The 19,798-nt window shown below is 39.5% G+C and overlaps 1 protein-coding gene across 1 annotated transcript in view; it reads right to left on the bottom strand.

Moving 5' to 3' along the window:
• CUNH11orf74 (chromosome unknown C11orf74 homolog) overlaps positions 1-19,798 on the bottom strand; it is a 57,598-nt gene that overhangs the window by 23,080 nt on the left and 14,720 nt on the right. The gene's annotated exons all lie outside the window — the stretch shown is intronic.

The following is a 19,798-nucleotide window of genomic DNA, read 5'->3' as shown; positions in this document are numbered from 1 at the left end:
TTCAAAGAACTCTACAAAATGAATGCTTGGGGCATTAAGCACCCTTAACTTTAAAAAGTTATCTAAAAATGGGTAGAAAGATAACACTATCTCATTCAACATTCAACAAATATTTATTGAGTGCTTACAATGTATCAAGTACTGTTCTTGGTCATTGTTAAAAAGTCAATAAAGCACATTATTACCAAGACTCTTGGATATCACATATCCCACTTTGAGAGCTTTCTCCTTAGTAGGGAAGCAATGTATAGATGATTGTATAAAATGTGTAAGAGATAAAATAAAATATAAAAATCACTCATAAACCTACAAGCCAGAAAAGCCACAACAAAATTTTTTCAGTGGCTGTACTTCTGAAAGTCAAAATGGCATCATATTATACATATCATATTATAACTCAACTTGCCAGCAATATCTTTCATGCTACTAAATATTCTTCTATATAATTTCAATAGTTACAGAGAATTCTATTATATAAATACAAAACAGTTTATTCAACCACTTCCTTATTCTTGACTGTTTAAGATTATAAACAATGAATACCTTAGCATTAAATTCATGTATATTTATAATTATCTCCTTGGGCTAAGAAAAGAGTCTAAAGATTAATCCTAAATTAAGAGACAGAGAAAATTACAATATCATGATGCCATTAACAGAAATGTGAGGGAAAACAAAATGAAGTAAGTTTGTTAAGAGATAATGAATCTAGTTTTGGCCATGTTGCATTTGATGTGCCAGTGAAAAGCGTGATAAAAATGACACAAGGCAGCTGCAAATGTAAGCTAAAATCTAAGATAGCTATCACAGTTGTAGGTAAGTATCTGATTGTCAGTCACACTGAAGTAATCGTTTAAGCCATCAAATTATTTTTAATGTTAGTAGTAATATCACAATTAGTAATCAGGGTTAACATTCATTGAGTATCAGGCCCTCTCAGGGAGCATCTCTTGAGTTAACTCATTTAATCCTCACACTACTCCTAACGTAGACACTGTTATGTCACCCACTTTACAGAGTAGGGAACCAAGGCTGACAGCACGATAGAGTAACCTGTTATCAGACAGTAAGTAGCAGAATGGGAATCTGAACCCAGGCCTCCTGACTCTAGAAACGATCCTCCTAACCACTGTGCCTTGCTACCTGGGATAATAGAACAAACCAAGAGAACAGAAAGAGAAAGATGCAGAAAAGGGCCGGGGTCGGGGGGGGGGGGGGCGGGATCCCAGAAAGGAGACAAAGAAGAAAAGCTAACAACAATCAAAGAGCCAAGGATCAAAGAGCCAAGGGTCAGAGAACATTCTAAAACTGGAGCTCACCTGCTCCAATGACAATGGCAATATGGGGGAACATATGCCAATGATCATTTCGAGGAATAAAAAAGGAATTCAAAAAGTCACGTGGCAGAAATCAACCCAATTGTAGACCGGAGATCCCCTTACTAGATCTCCCATTGAAATGTTGCAGAGACACAATTGTTTCATCTGTGAGCTCCTTAGGCAGGTCCCTAACTAAAGGAAGGGGTCATGGATAGCCCAGCCCAGCCCAGCAGAGTGGCTATATCTGCTTCTCTTGAGCTGTCAATCACACGGCATCCAAATCGGTGCAATTCACGATGCTGTAATGATCACAGCCTGGTGCAAGCCCAGTTAAAATCCCTTGTTTGCCTCTGAATACCCCATCATGGGTAGGATTAAGGCTTGTAAGGATGTCTCTAGGACATTAACATGGAAATACTGTCAGGGAACGGAGACAAGGTAACCTAGTGACTAATACATCATTAGTAAACCAGAGAGGGAAAACGCAAACTTTCTCTTTAAAAAGGGCATATCCATAAATACAACAAGCTCAGGCCAGCTCTCTACTGCTGCCTACTGTACCGGCACCAGAGACTCCTAACCAGCTACCACTTGGAGAGGCGCCCCCTGCTTCTTGCCTCAACACGCGCCAGCCTTGCCGCTGTATGTGGAGGGGCTGGGGACTGAGTAAAGTATGGAAAGAGTCACCAAGAATCCTGCTGGGGCAACCAGCACTGTGAGGGCTCTCCCCTTGTGCAGCCACAAGATGTCCTGAATGGGTCCGAGGGCAACTGTGAGCAGTGGTAGCACAGACAGGCACGGGGACCCTTGCAAACAGAGGGGTCAACTGAGGAGTGAAAGGTTCCTCAAATTTCACCCCAGCTGGGAGAGGAGACTTCCTGGGGCTAGCCCATTCCTCAGTGCACCAGCTCCTAGGAGGTGGGATCAGCTCCGTTCTCTGCTTATGCTTTAAGTCAAGCACAACTTAAATCTAGTATTTACTAAGAAAATATTGTGTGCCCAGCAAAACACTATTGCAATAGTCCACGGACTTAAATACCTGAAAAGCACAGCGGGGTCTGAAAATAACAGGTGTTCTGTGAGACCAAGTTCTCTTTGTTCTCACAATCACTCAGTGTGCTCTCCCCTCTTTCCAATAAAACACTCAGGTTATCTGACAGGTAATCAGATGAAACTCCTTTGAAATCAAGCACAACATAGAATGAAGTCCCAGCTTCTGATGCTGATGTTGACCCATTGTTGGGATCTCATATCTGACAAAAGTTTTTGTCCACTCTTTTAAAATTCCTCCTCTTGTAACCATACGGTTTTCATTTTTAAAAGACCAGAAGATTCAGAAAAGTACCTGTTCTCTCCCCAACTAAAGCTGAAGTTTAAGGCTTTAAACTTTCTAAGCCTCAACACTGGCTTCACAAGTACACATGCTGAATACCTGCAAAGACCCAGGAAGTGCCCCTTCTAGAGGCTTTTGGTATTGTCTTTAAACCCCAGCAAATAATAATGTCTTGGCACAATGAGGCAGGAAAAAGTCCTTTTTCAATGTGATAATGTCAAAATGGCAGATGTTGGCACGGCCCAGGGTCCCAGGCGGCTGAAAGCCTGATGACGAGTGAGCCAGATGCTGTCTCCCGGAGTCGCCCTGGTGGCAATCCAAATGTCCACCCAAGTGTCCTCTCATCTTCTTCTGTTTCTGTTTTTCAGCAGAGTCTGGTTCCACCCTTTCAACTATCTCTAATGTTTCTTTCTTTGAAATAACTATCAGGTATAATACAGTTTAGAAATCTAACAGCAATATTTCAGAGAACAAGTAGGTTATCGAGACCTGAAAGAGTATTTCTTTAGGCATTTCTGGATCAAAACTTCAATACAAATGAGACAAAGATTTTTTTCTAAAGGTTTTAAAGTTTTCATTATTCTGAAGCAATAGAATTTCAATTTCTTTTTGATACCAAATAGACAAGATTCTGACTGATGTCTCCTCCAAGGCCCCCACTATACCTGTGGTGGCTAATTTCTAACCAAAGAAAAAGGTTACACTCCTTTAAAAGGTTGAAATGTTTGATGCCTTCATAAATTTGATACTAACCACATACTGATTATATATCTTCCAGATTTAAAAAAAAAAAAGCGATTATTTTTGGAGAACTCAATTTTGAAAGAAACTTTTTAAAAGAAATTAAAATTAATCCATATAAAAGGCAGACTAGTGTCTGTGGGCTGAGAAGTTCCTGCCACATTTGTGGGGGGGTGTTCACAGGTCAGCACGGCCAACACTAGAACTCACAATCAAATCCTGCCAGCAACCTCAGAGTGTCAGCAGCAATGTAAATCAGGAGCACATTCTCAGTCCAGAAGAGATGCTGAATATATTGCTAGAAGGAAAGAATAATTCATGGGGGGGGGGGGGAATTCCCTGCAACACCGGGCAATCGCAAAACGCCTTCTGCAAAGAGAACAGGGGATAAGCAATCATAAGCCTGTAACAAGTCATGATGCTGAAAGTCAGGGCATAGTTTTCACATTATACTCCCTGCCTAAAGCAATGCTTCTCTGGACAGTCATATTTGCTCTTGATTTGTCCAGCCAAACTACTCCACTCCACTGCTTCTTCATCACATGCTTCTTGGTGTTGGCCTCCCCTGGAGCAATGGCTGTCAGAATTAAGTAAGCAATTTAAAAACCAATCAATCATAAAGCAGAGTAAATCCAAAGAAGCTAAATTCAGCAGGCAAGTGTTTTGTCTGAATTCCCTTTGCAGTGCTCTGAATTCCAACTGTTTTATGTTCTTCATTTGAAAGCTCAGCCGGGCTCGGTGGCTCAGCCTGTAATCCCGTGCCTTTGGGAGGCTGAGGTGAGTGGATTGCCTGAGCCCGCGGGTTCGAGACCCGCCTGGGCAGCGAGACCTCATCTCTACAATAAATCAAAAAATTCAGTCAGGCGTGGTAGCGCATGCCTGTAATTCGGGTTGCGGTGGCCGGAAGTGGCCACTGCACTCCAGTCTGGGCGACAGAGTGAGACTCCAATTCAAAAAAAAGAAAAGAAAGGGCACCCAAGGAGAGGCTCACCTCAGCCTGGCCAGTCAGGAATAATTGTATTTTCCCCGAGGCTGGATGATAATCCACTCAATATTCACAGTCATGGCCATCAACCTGCCACGCACAAATTCACAACCCTGGCCTGGAAAAATGTGTGTGAAAAGGCCTAGCCAAGGGATACAACAGCAGTAAGTTGAACTGTTTGCAAGGTCCATTCTAAAACTGGAAACAGAAAAATGTGAAGAAAGTATCAAGTTGCTAAAGGTTAATTTTCAGGAAGAAAATCTGTGTGATAGTTTAGTTACAGAGCTCATTTAATCCAAAAGTTATATTCTGGGCATCAACTATGCACAAGGTGACAGATGGGTCCTACACCCAGTCCCTGCGTCTACAGAGTTTACAAACTAGGAAGTTAAGCCATGTATGCAACTCAGCAACATAGAAGGCACCTGCGGCCCATGACGCAGGGAGGTACCAAGTCAGAGAAATGATAAAGTCATAATCGGTGCGGGGGAATCACAAAAGGCTTCACACAGGACGGGGCATCCGGGCCAGGCTTTGAACGGCTACCTGAGGAAGAATCACAGATTATTCCAGGAAGATTGGAGCACGCGTTTAGTGGCACGTTGACAGGTCTATCTGGAGAGCCTCACAACAACTCTGCTATACCTGGGGGACATGGAGTCACAATCAGAGCTGAACTCTAAGTTAAATGGAGAGAATGGAACAGAGTGGCTCAGGTATGAGAGGCAGAAAACTATTGTGAGAAGTAAATGCTAAGAGAGAAGTGAAGGGCATTCATTAGTGGCGAGAAAAGGAGATTTAGAAAAGAAAAACAGAGCTGGCAAGTGAGTTCTTCCTGTGTTTCCAGAACAGAAATGAAAGCACTGTCTCCAGCTGGGTATGTTTCCTCCTCGAGATATCACAGAATATCCACCTTATCTTTCCACTGCAATCTGGACCATTCTTTACATGTCATTCGGCATGCCCTAGATACATTTTTTTAACAATCCCTATGATGGTGGAAGTATATACCGTGGTGGAAGTATATACAGCATGCTGGCAACCTGTCAAGCAGATTGTCATTGGGTACAGAGAGGCCACACGTCCCCACCCCATCAAAGGAGCTCACCTCCCCAACCAATTTAGGCAAGGCCACAGAGGGAGCTGGCCCCGAGTGGCAGCAGATGCAGCGTATTGGAGACAGCTTCCTGTGGCTTCAGAACTCCTAACAGGGTGACAGCTGCTAGTGACAACATCTATACAGAGGAGAATCTGCTGCACCCAAGAAGTTCATTTATTTTTGTACCACTATCCTTTTCTACTTTAAACTTGCAAGTCTAGGCACAAATGATGTATTTGCTTAATAGGAAATATTCACAGACAAGCAAGACCCTCCTCATTTGTACATCAAACCCAGGGTCCCAAGGACACATGCTCCTCTGGTGAAGAGCCCAGGGTAGGGATCTAAGAATCCATGAACAATACCTCCACCTCTCTACAGCTTTGCAGAGGCAGGATCCTCATACAGCAGAATCCACTCATTTTAGGCATACAATTCAATGCTTTTAGTAAATATGCAGAATTGTGCACTATCACCACAATTCATCACCCCAAAAAGGGGTCTGGTGCAGTCACTCCCCATCCCTACCCCAACCACGGGCAACCACTCATCTACTTTTTGTTGCTACAGATTTATCATTTCTAGACAGTCTATGCAGCTGAATCATATACTATGTGAACTTCTCTCACTTGGCATAACACTACTGAAGTTCTTCCATGTCACAGTATGTATCAGCATTTCTGTTCTTCGTTTGTCAAACGCAATTCCGCTGAATGGAGAGTGCCAGGTTTTATTTCCCACTTACCAGCGGATGGACATGTGGATTGCTTCCACGTTTGGTAACCCCTCGATTACGACAGTTTAATCCAAAAGCCATCATCACTGATCCAATTTCATGCAGCGCCACGACACGACGAAATCAAACCACAAGATAATCGCAGAGCTTCCACTTCTCTCCACACCCAGACGATGGGAGAAGCGTGTGTGATCATTGAGGCTGCATCTCTAATCGCCTATTCTCCATATCACCACAGTCACAGAATCAGACCACTCTCTATCACATGGCCCTGTTTTCTTCAAAGTTATATAAAACCATCTGAAATAGCCTTTCTAAATTGTTCTTTGCCTATCTCCTTCCACTTAAAGGGAAGCCAAGGACAGCAGGGATCTCACTGTCAGGACATGACCACAGTTCCTGTGAGGTAAAATACTCATTCTCTGTTCCTAAGGTTGGATAGCAAGACTGGAAAGTAGATGTATATTCAGCCCCTCAACCAGAAAGTTCTGCACTGGGCATTTACTACATGCTTAACGCCCTTCCAGACTAAAAGACCAGAGAGGAGGTAAGACTCTGCCTATAAGGAACATGGAATCTATTCCCTTAAAACTTTTATCACATTTCATGTATCTTTCAGTCAACATTTCCACATCTAAGAACTTATTCAAAAGAAATTATTAAGTATGTGGCAAGATTTCACCACAAAGCCAAAAATATCTAATCTACTCCCTTCAGAATGTTCACTTAATCAAGGTCACACATTTTTGCGTATTTTGAACCAGACTTTCCATGGGTGCAAAGATGCCACTGCCCAAACAAAAAGGTCAGAGTCCTCACAAGGACCTACAGGGGCCCCCACATGGTCAGTCCCCACCTCCTTGCCCTCTGAGACCTCCACTTTTACTCCTCCCACCTTTGCTCATGCTACTCCAGCCATGGGGCCTCCTCACGTCTCCTCACCCAGGCCAGGCACTGCTATCACCTGGCCTCTGCTCTGGCGTTTTCCTGGGCCTCAAATATCTGCACACTCAACTCCCTCACCTCCCTCCAACCTTCATCCAGACTTCATTGTCCCAAGGAGACCTAACTAGATCACCCTATGTGAAACTGCAGACCAGCACTCATGCCCTCCTGCCAGCACTCATGCCCTCCTAATCCCAGCTTTGTTTCTTTCAGTCAACATTTCCAAAGCAATTACTCTTTTCTAACACAGACCTTTTTCTTATGATGTTTATTGTTTATTTTCAGTTTCCACCTTCTAAAATGCAAATTCCCTGAAGTCAATGATCTTTGTCCCTTTTGTTCACTTCTGTGAGTAGCTCTTAGCACACAGTCGGTGTTCAACAAACATCACTGAATGAGTGTGTGCAGTGTAGCTTCATTTATAACAGTCAACAATTAAAAGTAATTCAAATGTCCAACAAAAAAGGCATGGTTAAACAAACTGTGGCATAGCCATACAAGGGAATACTATGCAGCCATCAAGAACAATTAAATAATATTATTGCCATGAGAAGGTATTCATAATATAGTGTCATATGGAAAAACAACTTACTCTTTGGGTTTGTATAGTGACAAAAAAAAGCATGTTAAAAAACGTGGTTCTATTTTATTACAATAAGTTTGCTGAATACGTAAATTAATGAAAATATTAGGCTGAGCTCTTACTATAATACAAGTACTATAAATATAAATGTATGTATGTGTATTTTATACATATGCAATTTTCTGATCCAGAACAAATCTATGCAGAAGTTACTGTACCTACTTTACATATGATACAACTGAAGCGCAGAGATGTTAAGTAACTCTCAAGAGCATCTAGTTGGAAAGCAGCAGAGCTCAGATCCAAGTACTGGTTGTCCCCAACTCCCCTATCCTCAAAAATAATTGCACACATATAGACATACTAATAAACATAGAAACATTCAGGATAAACATAGAAACATTATTTTAGGGATAAACACAGACTCATGGTTTATTCCTAAAATAATGGACTGTGGTTGTACTAATTAATTGCATGTAAGTCTGCCTACAGGAAAGAAACACCTAAAGGAGCAATCGCTCAAACAAGATGGAAGTTTACTTCTCTCTCATGCAACAGCAGAGATGTAGATAATCCACAGCTAATATGATTGCTCGGTTCCACAGCAAAAAAGTATATTTTTTTGTTTTGTTGGTGGGGGGGTTCTACCATCAACAACAACAACAACAACAAAAACACAAGCTTTTATCTGCACAGGGAAAAAGCATTTTTTTCCAACAAATTTCTTCTAATCCTCAGTCTAGAATGCCTATATGCATCTTCTTCCATCTTTCCTGAAGATAACGAAGAAAGAGATATATCTTACATTTTTTATATTGTAGATCAAGATTCCTTTAATAATTACTTTGATGCCCCTCTTTTAAATAATAATTACCTTAATCATAAAACCTTACTCTTGAGTAAGTCTTCAAAACTTACCAAATATCTCATGTATGAAATATACAACAGAAAAGGTACCAGAAGCAGCTGAATTATTGGGGGGTCATTTCCTGGGAAGCACAGGCAACAAGATGCCTCCATAGCCTGTGCGGTCTCCCCTGTGCACTTCCTCATGGCAAAATGTTCACAAAGAACATTGTTCTTCTGGCAACCATAGACAGAATGGGCAAGGACATTTCCCTGTGTTAAATTAACTTTGGCCCATAAACACATGAACTGGAATCCTTCACACTTGAGACAATGTATGCTGAATTAAAGCCCACCCTAAAATCGGTAAGCTATTAGAACCTAGCCTCTGTATCAGAGATCAGCAAAATCACAGTAAAATTATTCCTGCAATCCATCACACTTTTTCATTGTCAAAAAAACTTTTAAATCATATTAAATGGAGATTAAAAGCAAAAATTCATATTAAAGAGAAGAACTGTTCTTATGCTTTGGGCTGGGTGGGAGGTATGACACTTTCATGAACACTATTGTCCTCATTCTCAGAAAAATGTAATAAATACAAATGTGGGCACAAAATTTTGAAGAATTCATAAATCTCCCCAAATCCCTCTTCAATCTCATTTAGCGTGTATTTGCAAAGCTGGTTTGAAAGTTAAGGTTTCTGGGCTGCATACTAGAACTACTGAACCTTGGAGAAATATCCCGAGGAATCTGCATTTAACAGCATCTCTGAGGTGATTTTTACATATACATAAGGTAATATTCTCAAGCAAAGAGTACATGAAGTAGAATTTAAAAATTGATAATTAAAAAGCAAGTAAATACCTTTGCTGAGGACTGTGAGTAGACACAGTATTGAGCCCCTCCACCAGAGGCCAGTGTGGGATTAGTCCCCGAACTGTATGTAGTCTTACACTGTATGATATACCACAGACATGTACACTGTCTAATATGTACTAGACATATTTGGCTTTAATTACTTCAAGGAATAGGGTATGAACAGCTAACACTGCAGATAATATTTCATATTTTTGTATTTAGATTCAAGATTTATTAACCTTGTTTCTCTTTCATATCATAAATAGTTCCCCCAATCATAAAACCTTACATTTCAGCAAACCTTTAAAATTTACCAAGTGCCTTCATGTATATTTTATCTGATGCTCACCACAACCATATGACACATACTGAACAGGCAAAATTATCCCTGGTTTACAGAATCAGAGTGTCAGGCTTGTGGTTGCAAGAACTTAGAATATACTCGGACCCAGGTCTTCTGAGTGCAAAGATAGAACCGTCTCCTCATTATACTGGCTCTGCCAACAACAAAACAAGAACTGCAGGAGCAGTAGAGTAAAGTCTTCATAAAACAAAATCTCTTTAAACTGAAAGACTTCCTTCACCCTGAGATCATGCCCTTCTGCCTACCTGTGAAAGTCACAACGACTCATAACCATCTTTTTAACTCTCTCAGGTTGGGTAGAGTCAGAGGAGCAACTTTTTCCCTCTCCTTTACAAATAAATGCCTCTTAGGAGTTCTGAAACTTTCCGAAGTAGAATAACATCTTCTGAATACATTCATGATAATCTAGGACTCCAACCTTGGCATGTGGAACTAGAGCCACTCAAGAGCAGACTTAACTTATACAAGTCTTTCATAGGAAACTCCAGGACATTTCTCATTAAAAAAATAAAAATAGCCGGGTTCGGTGGCTCAGCCTTTAATCCCGTGCTTTGGGAGGCTGAGGTGAGTGGATTGCTTGAGCCCACGGGTTTGAGACCCGCCTGGGCAACTTGGTGAGCCCTCATCTCTACAATAAATCAAAAATCAGCTGGGCATGGTAGCGGGTGCCTGTAGTTCCAGTTACTTGGAAGGCTGAGGCGGAAGGATCGCCGGAGCCCAGCAGGTCAAGGCTGCGGTGGCCGGGAGCAGCCACTACACTCCAGTCTGGGCGACAGAGTGAGACTCCAACTCAAAAAAATAAAATAAATAAAAATAAATAAATAAATAATAATAAAGCTTAAAGAAGGAAAAAAGAAAAGGTCTGAAAATCTGCTGCTTCAATCAGTCTTGTGGGTGTTATCTTAACTCATAGAGTGTTACTCAATCTAAAACTGAAATCCCAACCAAAGGCAATATTCTTGACATTAGCTAATCAACACTATGCAAAGAGTAGCTGATATTGCCTTACCAACCTCTAAATATACAGTCTATCCACATACAGATTGCTAGTCTCCCTTCATACATCCAGAGCACTTGGAATCAAGCAAGCCTTTAAAAGCAGGTAGCAACGAACAGGAACAACATATCAGCTGAGGAATCACTCTGGGATAGGAACGCTTTTCGTTCACCTTTGTATTCCCAGGCGCCAGCTCAATCAATACTTAAAACAGAGCAGGAACAGTCAATATTGAAATGACCCAACGTCAGCAAGAACTGGATTAACAATTAGGGACTAAACATTATACCCAGAATTAGTTGACTGGCTACAACCCCCTTTTTTTCCTAATCAGTGATTCATACACTAAAAAATCTCATGCAGAAGGCAAGCTAAGTTGGGAAAACACATGAAAATTGTGTAATAAGTCCTCTCTGTGCTAAGGATGCCAGGGACTGCAAGAGAGAGCTAGCTGGTGTCACTTAAATCCATCTCTTCTGGAACGTTTCCAAGCAAGAAGAAAAAGACAAAAAAAAAAATCACACACTAGACAGGTTGTGGTTTGTCATATTTTTAAAAAATAAGGGTTTGTTTAAAGTAAAGTTTCCTGTTTGTATCCCTTTGGGTTTAGCTGACCATTTCAAAGAAAATATTATTGTTTCATGGCTGAAAGAACATTTTGCTGAAACCATACAGATTTGAATACATGCTCATTCAAATGAATCAAAGGACACAGTCTTATGACCCCCTCAGCTTCAAGTGAAGCAATTTACCTTTTTCCTTCAAGTAACGACACACGTAACAACAGTGACTAAAAATAATGTCTCAAGTTAAAGAGAAATGCATATAAAACAAGTGTATGCCCACTTAATATGGTTTAAATTGGCTATTTAAAGATTGATAATGACCATCTTAAAAGTTACCTATTAAAAAAAGTTACATCTTAAAAGTTACACAAGTAGTTCTCTGTTGTGTCTTCTAAAAGTTTAAAATCCTTTTTGCCTACTAAAGTTCAACTCTCTAATTTATATGTACACATTAAAATATATCATATTGAAAAGATATAATCAAAAAATGATTCTTTCATTTGTAGACATACCAATTTTTCAAAAAATTATTGTATCTTACTTCACTATGAAAGCACATTAGAAAAGATTTCATTGGAACAAAATATTATGCATTAAAAACACTGACAAAAGTAAACCTAATGATTTAATTCAAAATGTCATACATATTTAAATTTCTTTCCCTTATCCAATTATACCTAAACTACAGCAGATACACAAAACAAATGATTATCTATGGACCAAATATTCATGTTTAAAATGAATATGAATTATAACAACCTCAGCTGAAGATTTATGCTAATATATCTAAAACAAAATGACTTGATCAGCTCGAAATCTGTCATAATTTCAGAGAAGAAACTTCCTTCTGCACAGAGCCAGCAATTTTTTGTGTTTCATAATTTGTCAATTTGTTCCCTAAGTGTAGTGATTTAGTGATGACAAAAGAAACAGAGAAACAAATGAAAACTGCTTAATTACAGTTTGCAGATGTTCCCCCAAAGAGAAAAAGCAGGTTGATGCTGCTGATGCTGTTTCTTCCCCAGGGATCCACCATAAATTAGTTCCCTTCATTCAATACTTTCCTCGCCTTCAGCGTCCTGTGTGACATCTGACGTTATGTTGTGATTAAAAAGACTGCACACAATTACTGAGTTTATGATCAATATAAAACTCTCAACTTGTTTTCTTACCCTTTTATTCTTTCCACTAAAAAACCCATCAATAAAAAGCTTCAAAATAACATTGCTTCCTTACTTTCTCCCTTAGGATGGCAAATTAATATTTTTAATTGCCTAGTTACTTTTCTTAGCAAGTCCTCGTACAATGATGCCTTCCAAAAATTTACTGAGTTCGCATTATCCCTATGGCCTATGGCTTCAGGTAAAGTAAGCTTATTGCACTTTGCTGTGTCGTTTTCAATTGTGCTCTTTACTGTTAAATTCACATTTGCGAAAGTGCTTCCCGAGTTGCCTTTTTTTTTTAATGTGACTAACGAAGAAAGGAAACAGAAAGGCACTGCAAATGGTCTGTGAACTAAAAACACCACTCAATATTCAGCAGGGAATTAAATGACTGATAACAACAGCACAGAAAATGTGGCTTAAGTGCCACCTGGAAACATAAAGCTGGTCAGTTCGTTTCCAACTTCCTCTGACAGGCAATCTGCCAGTTGCAAGGGCATCAAAACAATGCCAAGCCCTCTGGTTTCTATCTAATACGCAACAGAAAATAACAGCAAAAGGCTACACAGTGAGGGTTATTTTCCTTGCTGTGTTTTCTTTTATGTAAGAAAGCTGTTTTTATGCTCTACTGAAATTCGTTTTCTGCTCTGAAATTGGTAAGAGGGTCAGCTGCTTTCTATATTCTTCTCTGTGGTACTTTTCTACAGTAGATTTTGAATTCATTCTTCAGAAGTTTAAAGATGCGTTTCTAACATTCAAATTCAAAATAGCCTTGGGAGCCAAAATGATATGTCAGCTTCGGAAATGTGTTGTTTTATGTGCTGTCACTGGTTTCATTTTTAATTACATATCTTAGAATCTGTCATGTATTGGCCATGAAAACAACAACTCCAAATCTATCAGTCCAGAAGTGTAAACCAAATCCCACCCCAAGATCCGAAGCTCTTGACAGAACATGCTCCCGTGAGGAAGAAAAGAAGACTCCTGAAGGAGAACTGCGTGACTTTGAGGAAGTCACTTGGCCTCTGTGGACCTCAGCACCTCCCCGGCACAACACTGGCGACTCATCTTGGACACTCTTCTCCCTAGTCCTCGCTCAGTCACCTGCCACTAAGTGCTGTCAGTCATCCCTTCCCTTCCTGGACCACTTCCTCCCCTGCTATCCTAATCCAGTCCTCCACTGATGTACCTCGGCTCAGTCACCTAGCTGGCCTCCCTAACTCCAGGTGCTCCTGCCCCCTGTTGTGCCTCTGACTTTCAAAGATCACTTGTAATGTGTGTAGTTGTTGTTGCTTTTAAATTCTATGACGGCTCCCAACTGCCCTAGTACTTCAAACCTGAGCTTGGGACATCATGACCGTCTCCTGCACAGGCTCTCCCCGCTGTGTCTGTCCATCAGGTGTGGATGTTCCTCAGGGCTGGACCTGTGGCCCTCCTATCTGCCTATCACTGTCTTCTGTTCTTTTCTTTTCTCTTCCTTTATTCCACAAGTACGTATCGAGTATCTGCTCATTCCACATGACCAGGCATTGCTTTAGGCACTAATGCAGTAGTGGTAAAAACCTACAAGAAGCCAGCTGTGTGGAGCTTAAACGCGGAAGAAGACAGTGTTTAAGTTCTGAGGCAGCACATCCATTCTCACGGCTCATGTTATCCACATGCCTGTGACACCAGATCATGGAAGGACTGTGCAGTGACCTATGGAAGGCAGAAAACAAAGTGGTTCAGCAAATGAGCTTTGAAGTCTCACTGACTAACTCCATCTCATCCTATAAGGATACCAGTCACAGTGCATTAGGGCCCACCCTTATGACTTTATCTAACTCCAGTCACCTCTCTAAAGGCCCTGGCTCCAAAAACAGTCCACACTGGAAGCCAGGGCTTCAACGTATAAATCTGGGAGAAACACAACTCAGTCCATAACAGCAAGTTACCTAACCTTAAGCCCTGGTTTTCTCATCTGAAAGTCAAAAAAGATAGTGATAAAATTAAAATGCAAAAAAAAAGCTCACTAAGTTATTGTAAGAATTAGTTGAGATGATCCATGTGAAGTGCTAAACATGATACCGAGTACTTAATAAATGTTAGCTGCTATTGGTAATGTTAGACTGGCTTTCTGACAACCTCACACTCCCAGACATTTCTATGGGAGGGGCGAAACGGTACAGAGGAGAGTCAGGTATCTGGAGCTTGAATCCTTGACCTGACCTCCGACAAATGCCTCAATCTACAATGATTCTCAGTTCCCTGAACTATGAAAAGGGATAGCTATGCATTTACATCACTGTGACAATTAAATAAATTACTCAAGACAATTGCCTAAGCACTATATCAATAATGAAATCTAAAATAAAGAACACTAGACAAGTCTATTCCAATTCTACAATTTAAACAGAAGAAAACTTTAAACAATTATCTGGTATTTTAAAGGAATATAGATAGTCCTGCTTTTTAGGGACCGCGTTATGAGAATTTTTAATTTGTGATCAGTGGGGTTCTCAAAAATAGTGGTATATCAGGATTACCTAGAGAGACTTGTGAATATAAAAGTTTTAGACCTCTCACTATAGAGTCTCATTTAATAAGCCAGAAGCCTGGAGATCTGTATTTTTATAAGAGTTTGCAATAATAAAAGCCTTCCGACGTTCAGTCAAGTGTGAGAACTACTGGTCTGCGGTAGTGTTGCACAGGATAAATATAATGTAGGCCACATATGTGGTTTTAACTTCACAAGTAGACACATTTAAAAAGTAACAAATAAATAATAAGTTTATTTTAATATATTTCATTTAAAACAATTTTCCAAAATATTATCATTTCAAATATAGTCAATATAAACACATTACTGAGATGTTCACATTCTATTTTGTGTATGTCTTCAAAATTCAGTGTATGTTTTATACTTATGTCTCAATTCAGATAACAAATGTTCACTGAAAATACTTTTCATAAAATTTATTTTCATAAAATTTACTTTTTTTTTTTTTTTGAGTTAGAGTCTCACTATCACCCAAGCTGGAGTTCAGTGGCATGATCACAGCTTACCAGAGCCTCCAACTCCCGGGTTCAGACAATCCTTCCACCTCAGCTTCCCGAGTAGCTAGGACTAGAGGCATGCACCACTACACCTAGCCAATTATTTTATTTTATTTTATTTGTAGAAAAGAGATCCAGCTATGTTGCCTAGGCTGGTCTTGAACTCCTGGGCTCAAGCAGTCCTCCCACCTCAGCCTCCTCAAGTGCTGAGATTATAGGCATGAGTCATGGCAGCCAGCCCTAAAATTTATAGCTTTTCCATTTTAAAAGCTGGATTCGCAAACCCAAATTGTCCCAAACACCTTTTAGATTTTTACAATAAATAAAGTGAATATCAAAATTAATTTAAATCTAAATTAGCTAAAAATAAATCAAATGTAAAAGTCAGTTCCTTGGTAGCACTTGGCCACATTTTAAGTACTCAATAGTCACATGTGGCCAGTAGCTACTGGGTTAGACAGTGTGGGCCTATAGGAACAGAAAACACATGGTCACTACACATTCCTGAAATCTGTAATGGTGGAAAACCATCAGCATCACTCCTTCAATAACTAAAAGTCAATAAATACAGGTCAAACTCTCTATGATTAGAGGATGTTATCAAATCTGGGAAAATCTGAAACTTTCTCAATTGAAACTCCAAGAGTTTGGGACTATCAAAGGCCAGTCCACCATCAGTTCATAAAGCCATGGCATGGCCATTTTCCTGAACATTCAAGTGCACAATGTTCTACCTAATGGAGAATTTAATTCAACTATGAATAAGAATGAAGAGAAAAAGACGTTGAGTTGACAGGAATTTTTTTTAAAGACATGCTAAAAGAACAATAAAATGCTAAAAGCACAAAGTATTGCAAGTGAAATGAGAATCAGAAAACTGGAAATGAAATTACACAACAAAATCTGAAATAAAATCTTTAATCTATACAGAGGAAAACAGGTTAAAGTAGACAGATACGGCAGTGAATAGAAAGTTGTTATTATGTGGTAATATAGAAACACACAGAATCACTTGGAAAGCTGGATCCTAGGCATGTGAGAGACAGAGAGAACTGGAAATAACTACTGCAACCCTCCACCATGACCATGTGCAACAAAATAGAGATGAAAAGATTTCATGTCAATTTCTAAGTCACTGGCTTCTTAATTGTACAATTTCTGTGAGACAGCCACATGAGCAGTAACTCTAAAAGGCGGGAGCAGATGCCTCCCAAATTGGATCACATGGTAACCCTGGTGAGGAAGAAAATTAAAAGAAATTGCCAGCTCTTTCAGTAGTTAAGAAGTGCTTCTAAACCTTACTAAAGCAAAGCTGCATCCTCATCTTGAAGACTTACTTTTAAAGGACACACACACACACACACACATACGCACACACACTTTTAAAGGAGATACACACACACACACACACGTATCAGTACTGAAATCAGTGGGGCCATGACCCAAAAGGACCATCTCCCACAGAGGTATTTAACATCTGCTAATACAGGCTCTTTTTTCTGTCAAACCTTCCCAGTTCTACTTAAGGTCTTAGGACCCAAGGCAGGTTTGAGCGCAGTGGTTCTCCCAGACTCGCCTCAGGCATCCCAAGATGGGTAGACTTCATCGCTTGCTCTCCACTACAGACTGGGTGGCCCCCCATGGGCTCTCAGGGCACTCTGCTTCTCTCCACTGTGGTACTCATCATGCATTAGTGTAGTTTACTGCTTGCATATTTTATTTATCTTTCCTGATGGCCTATGAGTCCTTGAGAACACAAACTAGATCTTATTTATTACTGAATCCTCAGCACCTAAAATGATACCTAGACCATAACAAGACATTCGCAGAATGAATAAATTAATTAATTAACAAAAAAACAAACGTAAGTATTCATATCTGTGTTTTATAAGCTAAAAAAATGACAGAAATATGACAATGATAAGTCTTTTTTTCTGTTTGGATAGATATTCTAGGAAATACTATAAATTAATTATGTTCACAAAGAAACTGAGACACAAAACATTAAAACTTATCCCCTTATGTTTAACCACAATGTCAACAATATTATCTTTACCAATAGTAAAAAAAACTGCGTCAACTTGACTTACACTCTTGAACTAAAGACACTACTGAGAATACAATTATAATTATCTACTTAAAACTATTAATTAATATATCTCCTTAAACACTTTGATAGAGCATTGTATTTATTATCCAATATGTACCATGGTTTAAAAACTTAAAGTAGCTTTAAAATAGAAAAACTACTAAAAATGATCAATATAAAAGTACCATAATGAGAATTATACTACAATATTAACTGTTTCCAACTGTTTTTCAAGAGTCTGAAGCAGTAATGTGAATTTCTTTCAATAAGGCTATAATTTAATTTTTTCCAGGGAAATATTTTTAATAGGATTACTGACCCTTTTAACACTCTTGGAAAGAAAACGAATCCTATAAGCATTCTGGCATATAACTATTATAAAAAATAAACAGAACAGTCAATCAGTGGAAATGGCAATGGGCTTGAGAAACTAAACTTACTTAAAAAATGTATGTGAGCATGTACAGTGAAAACCACTTTAACAGAGAAATACTCGGTGTACATCAACAAAACAATTGAACATATGGCCACGAGTGAAGGGTCTGGAAAAAAGCGGGAGAAGTGGGAGCCTGGAAGAAAGAACTTCAGTGGCTTTCTTAAACTTACCACATTTACCTTGATCCTGCTACCATCACTCAACTCTTAGGTGCATCCCAAAATCCTATCTGTTTTTTAGAAAGCATTTAAATGTTTAGAGGGGAGGAAAAAGGAGGCTGACTGATTTAAGACACATTTTTGCATTCACAACTCTTTGTGCTTTAAGAGGAATTTTTTCAGGTCATTAGTTTATAATGTGCTCTGGCGCCTAAGGATATTTTGAAAGGAAAAATACTAGTGTGCTTGGAGATGCAGTTTATGTGACTTGTGTAATCATTTATTTCAGTTCAATTTCAGGTCCAAAACTGAATTCAAACTGAAGTAACCACATCTGCAAAAGCTTCTCTCTCGGCATGCAATGATCATACTCTGAAATCTGAAAAGAGAATAGGCCCCTTATCACAAAACAAATACAACCCCCTAAAAATATCAAAGTCGTTGCAAAAAGGTTTTTTATTCTTCTAGGGTACAAAAATAAAGTCAGTCTTACAAACAATTTCCAAAATAATTTGTATTATCAAAATGCCACTGGCATACTGAAATTCATTCATCTTGCCTATTTTACCCTTATTTACACCACTTCACACCAGTCATTCATACTGCCACATTGGGTCCAGAAAACACCAACTAAATCACTAGGCTTAGAGAGAGCAAGCATCTTCTTCAACCCAAGTTCATAGACTAGAGGATGATTTGGCCATGCTCACAATTAACCTGATCTACGTATCATGTTAAAAGAGATCATTCACAAAAAGCCCCAAAATTAACTAGTTGTTTCCTAAATTCTCCACTTACCTTAAGTATAAACAAAAATCACATCTCTGTTCTTTGTTTAAATGTAAACAAAACAGTTATCGATGGAATTCTCTTTCATGACAAAAGAAACAAGTTAAAATCACCTTTCCTTTTCTTCATTGAAACTATCCATCTGTCACATTTCCTTAGGACACATGACTTGAATGAAGTCAGGCGTCTTAAGAATGTCATGATCTCAGAGATTACGAGACTCCTGTTCTCAGTCTTAGGGACACGTGAGAATCACCAGAGGAGGCTTCATAAAATACAGACTCCTTGGTCCCAGGTGAGCTTTAGAGTGGGCTCTGGTATATACGAGTTCTAAAAGCAACTCAGGTGAGTCTAATGTGCTGCTACGTAGCAATCCAATGACCTCAAGACATGCATCAGTGGCCTACAAAGGACCAACATCAAGAGCAAGACAAGCAACCTGAGGTAGACCCTAGAACAAGAATTACAACTCAGTGCCTGCAGAAGCAGCTTAAGTGAATGAAGCAGACAGTGAAGACACATGTTTAGACGGCATGAGTGCCAGAGGGAGTGACAGTCAAGGTGGCCCATAGGGCAGGGCTCCAGAGCTCAGCTAATACTGCCATGAGGGAAGGAACAGACCTTTTCCCTTGATCCAGAACAAACCACAAGTCAAGATTTCCATGTAAAGTTACCCGGCTTCTACATATTGGCCCAATTAGTGACACTGTATGATGCAAACAAAACATATAAGGAAACACACAGCACGGGTT

The sequence above is a fragment of the Carlito syrichta genome, unplaced genomic scaffold (assembly GCF_000164805.1).
Source record: "Carlito syrichta isolate Samal-C Ts95f unplaced genomic scaffold, Tarsius_syrichta-2.0.1 Scaffold305211, whole genome shotgun sequence".
Lineage (NCBI taxonomy): Eukaryota > Metazoa > Chordata > Mammalia > Primates > Tarsiidae > Carlito > Carlito syrichta.
This window is presented reverse-complemented; position numbering and strand designations above follow the sequence as displayed.